The sequence below is a fragment of the Embiotoca jacksoni genome, unplaced genomic scaffold (genome assembly GCF_022577435.1).
Source record: "Embiotoca jacksoni isolate LCO1_2020_lvr unplaced genomic scaffold, fEmbJac1.0.p SCAF_37, whole genome shotgun sequence".
In the NCBI taxonomy this organism is placed as follows: domain Eukaryota; kingdom Metazoa; phylum Chordata; class Actinopteri; family Embiotocidae; genus Embiotoca; species Embiotoca jacksoni.
In genome coordinates this window covers 355,308-360,532 of record NW_027185389.1, presented here as the reverse complement: position 1 = coordinate 360,532, position 5,225 = coordinate 355,308, and positions in this window count along the sequence as shown.

Below are 5,225 nucleotides of genomic sequence, written 5' to 3'. Positions count from 1 at the left end.
CTATTGGTCTGTTTCAGTGCAAGTCACTCTTTCTTGTGTTCAGTTAGACACTAAAATACATTCCTGGACCAAAATCGAAATCAATATTTGAACATTTTTCCCATTTATTCTTCTTTTCCCGCTATTGTCATGTTCCACTTCGTTGTTTTGCCATTCTGTTGCCTGCGGCTTCGCTACAGAACGAGATCAGATCAAAAAGCTCACATTAAACTACCGTAAAGGTCCAATATCGGTGTCTGTTAAAGGCCTATTGATTCGTTTACTGTCAGCTGTTTCAGCAACAGGCTGTAATATCAGCAGCACACTGAATGGAGCCAAAACACCTGATCTGCAGCACACTGAACTTGTAAATTCAAACTTTTAAGTATCATCATGAGTCTGAACCAAAGCATTATCCTTTTTCCTCTTTTTTTTTTTTTTTTTTTTTTTTTTAACCCACTTGGTGGTAGATTAGATTCTGAAGGACTGTAGGGACCCTTATTTACTTCCCTGCAGAGGAAAATAATCAAACCACCGTGGCTGAAATGTCAAAAACATGTTTTTGTTACAGCCCTGTTGGGCGGGTGGATTCAAGTAGGATCCATCAGCATTATGTCTGGCAGGGATTTAAACCTTTGTGAGACGAGATGTCATCTTGTGCCCTGCGCTGGTTGTTGTTTGCCGTTCAATTAGCAATTTGAGACGGGAGAATAGAGCTGGAGTTGAGATGACGTCTATGGCTAGACTGTTTCACAAATAGTTGGTCAACAAGGCAAGGAAAGGGAGGACAAGTTTATTTGTGTAGCACATTTCAACAACAATGCAATTGAAAGTCCTTCACATAAAATCATTAAAAGCATCAAAACATAAGGCAAAAGAAAAGGAGATTTAAAAACAATTCAGAACATTGATTGAAACATTAAAAACAGTCATTAAAACATTAAACAAGCTAAAAAATAGGATAAAAGTTACAGTGCAGTGTAGGAAATAAAATACAGTAGTAAAAAGCAGAAATGAATCAACATTCTTACATCTGGTTCAATGAAAGGTGGCAGCAAAAAGAAAAACGCTCAGTTGATCGTTTATAACCACTACAACAAAACTAAATCGTCACCAGATGATAGCCGATGGGTTCTGAGAATTCATTTTGGCCAATGTGTTCCACATGTTTTGCTCTCTGCACGGACTGTTTTCCTGCAGGCAACCAAAACACGCACAAACATAGACTGTATGTAAAAGTGGAAGTAGTTTCCACGTCTGGAAAAATTAGGCCCGAGTGCCTAAAACTGCAATACCACCGAGTGCCACTAGAGGTCGGCTCCAAAAAGCCTACGGCTCCAAATACTCCACTTCAACTTTTTAATTTTAAAAAAACTGAAAGTGAAGTTTATTTCGGTTTTGCTTGCTTAAATCGCTCCTTCTTATTAGTTTTCTGGTGGTTCCTCCTAAAACAATCCCGTCAGTAAATAAGCCTAAGTGGCGCCGGCCAATATTTGAACTCGAGGCTTCGTTATGGGCGTTCACAATGGAGACGTGACGGTTGGTTGCCGCTTGGCTCCAGCGTTATCAGTCTTTTTCTTTTGCCTAAAGATTCTCCAATTAAAACCTGATGGAAGAAGTGGACAGAAGGTGTGTAATTTACTTCCACTGTGTGAGAGGAAACGTTCTTTAATTCACAAACCAGAGGATGTTTGTCATTGGTCTGCTGCTTTTCTTCAAATAATGTTTTGTTAAAGACATGAATTACATCAGGTTGTAAACATACAACATTGCTTAGCATCAGAAAATCTAACACTAAGCTTTGTTCTATAAAGAACAACATCATATTTTCAGGAAGATATGACCAGGCTTATAGAATTAGCTTAAAGATCTCAATATAGTTTTACATCTTCGCTTTTTAGCTTCTCTCCGAGCTCCGCCAACTACAAGCTGTTTTGTGTCTTAAAGCCGCGTCTATATAAACGTTCCCCTCTTCTGATTGGCTGTTGTCTGAATGATGCGAGTCCTGGCCAATCACGGATTCGCTTCGGTCTTGTAGCTTGCTCGCACCACAAACGAATGACGGCTCGATGTTTTTGTGCACACAAATTCATACACAGTTGGGCCTTTGATTGTTTAGCTTGTCAGTGTTGTTAAACCATAGTTCTGACCTCTTCATTGCTGTCGTGGACTATTAAACGACGGGCCACTGGCTGTACACATTGGAAAAAGTTTCCCACCTCTCCTACATGTTATGTTCGCTTTGCTTTGGATGCTTTTTGTGTCATTTGTTTGTTTTTTTTATGTTTTTTTTTTGTTGTTTTTTTCAATCTCTGGTCATTTTGTGTCTCTGTAGTCTTTCAGTGACATTGAGGTGCTGCTGTTGGTTTAAAAACCATCAGTTCACACTGATCCAGTTCAATTATCCATCCTCGACTGCAGTAACGCGACGAATCATGTACATAAATAATACATGCTTATTATTTGCACACATTTGCATTAGTTTAATATGCATCATCTGGATGTTTAGTGTCTCACATATATTCACATTAGGGATTGCTGTGCCTACGTGTGGCACATTTTAATGAAGGCATTCATATTCTCACAAATTAAGTTATTTGTTATGTTTATTAATGTTTGTCACAGTTGATAAACTGCACGGCCTACAGATACAAGTAAACATAAACAAATTGCAAAATGAAAATACAAACCTGAAACCATAGAAATGATACTTTATAACTGAGAAATAAAAAAATATTTTTGTGAAATTGATTTTCGACTTGTGGAAAAAAAGATGCCACATTGACATCAATTTATTTCTCAGACAGTATCGTACCTGCACACATACGAGAACATACTGCTATGAAAATCAAATGAATTGCTTTTCTGATTTTTTGTTTTGTTTACAGTATTGAATAGATTCAACAAGCAACATTTTAAAAGAAGTCTTCAAATGAATAGATACTATTTAAAAAAAATAAAAAAAATTTCATGTTTTAATTGAATAAAAGCACAGTGATGACATCATCTTTTGTCAATGAATTTTCCACCCCCTAAAAGTAAACCGCCCTTTGTGTTGACTTGCACATTTAAAAAGCAACATTAGTGCCATATAAGTAATAAAGTTGCTAAGTTTTTTTTTTTTTTGGCATAAACTTTGATTCAAATGTCTAATATTTTATTTATTTTTTATTTTTATTCTGACAGCAGTAAAGGCTTATTATCATATTTCACACTTGAAGCTTCTGAAATGAATTCTTTAATTTAGGTCCAAATACATCGAGTTATTGCCATTATTGGCCTCATGAAACAGCAGGGACGGAGTCAGTGAGATATCGCATGCTGGCAAGGCAGAATGACCGCTGGGCACTCTGATGCTCTGGGAGGTAAACATGAAAAGAGCCCGTGCCACGGGGGGCGGTGGGGGTTTAGAAAGACAAATAACCGCTGTGGTTGTTGTTATGTTAACGCTGTAATTTGTGCCAAATGGAAGATTATTTGAACGTGAACTGCACTGCTAATCTGTTGCCCTGGAGCAGATCAGAGTTTCACAAAGGCAGCGATTGTTGCAGGACTTCTGATCTTTTATTGAATTGGTCGTGGACCTAAAGCCAATTCCAGGCACGTTGTATTTTTTTTATTTTACTGTCTTCCAGCTGAGTTTTAAATTTGTTCTGCAGGGAAAACATCTGAAGCTCGAGGGAACTGAGAAACACATCGAGTTCAATATCAAACACCGATTCCATACTTGCCTTTTACTGCCGGGGCTCAAGTAAGGCGAATGTGCTGAATCATTTATCTGCACGTCCTGATCCACTTGCAGAGAAAGTTCCTTCACTCAAAGAGCAAATGTTTAATAATATTAAAAAGAGAGTTTCAAATTTTCTTTTCCGGCAACTGCGGGCTGTCAGTCTTTCCCTCAATCTGACCATCGATCCACTTCCTAACTATCTCGTTCAGGGTCGCAGGGAAGCCTGGACATGTTGCAAGATGATCACAGGGATCAAACTTTAGAGGCTAATGTAAGCATCTCCCTGCTAGTGTGGAGCACAGCCCTGCTTTGTTAACACACAGTGACTACAAAAAGGCTTTAGATGGGTTTTTTTCCCCCCTGTGCTTTCCAGCTGTAAACACGAGTGAAAATCTTGATGTAACTTTTCCTTGAAATTTCCTTTACTGAGAGGGTAACCGAGGCAACAGAGAAACTTCCAATTATCTAAAGTGTCGTAAGCAGTACAAGTGTACATAAAGGCTTTTTAAGGAGAATTGTTTATTTTGTAACCATCACACAAGAAAAGGAAAAAGAGACATACTTAAACAACATGGATAAATAAAACATTAAACCTGAACGCTGCGTGTAGCCTGCGTCATGTTATCCGGGTACACACACACACACACACACACACACACACAAAACCACAAGTAGCTGGGTCATCAACCAATCAGACACCTAAATATGTAAGCACATATCGTGTGAGGTCGGATAAGAACAGTTGCAAGAAAAAGGATCCAACCAACAAAGTAGATAACTTGGATCCCACAGATTTGGAAAATAAACAATCACAGTAATAATCTGAGTTTTTGGATTCTTCTGGCCGAATTTGGCCGCTGATGTTTCCTCGAGTCCTCCATGAGGATGACATTTGGAGGAATTAGAATACATAATAATAATAATAATAATAATAAAGTGCCTTCCAATCTTAACAGTAGACTGACATTTTTTGTTTTTGATAATATAGGCAAGAGCGGACCAATTTGGGGGCCCGGGGCCAAGTTTGGCCCTCGCCTTTTTTGCTTTTTTTATTTGACAAGCTCTTGCTGATTGTCTTCATTCTTAAGTGCTGTGAAATCCAAACCGTAATGACAAACTGTAAGTTTGCGCAGGTAAAAAAAAAACGAGTTTTACGGGAGTTTACATCATAGGGCTGTTAACCCTTCCTATTAAATGATATTGGTATACACTTTATCTGCCAAAAACATTATGGTAATCTCTCTTTCTCTCCTGTTGATGCTAATGTGTTTGTCCGACGTCACTGATTTTGGCCTGACACTCAAAATGAGAGATTGAGGCAGTCATTTTTTTTTTTTTATAAATTTGCCAATTTTTTAACAATCATTTCATCAGAATAATAAAATTACTATTACACAGACAAAAGTGTAGATTTGAATTATTCAAAATTTTATTTCAGATTTACAATGTTAAATTATTGTAAAATATATCACATTAAGGAAATGCAATTTCATATAACATAAACAACCATCCAGAT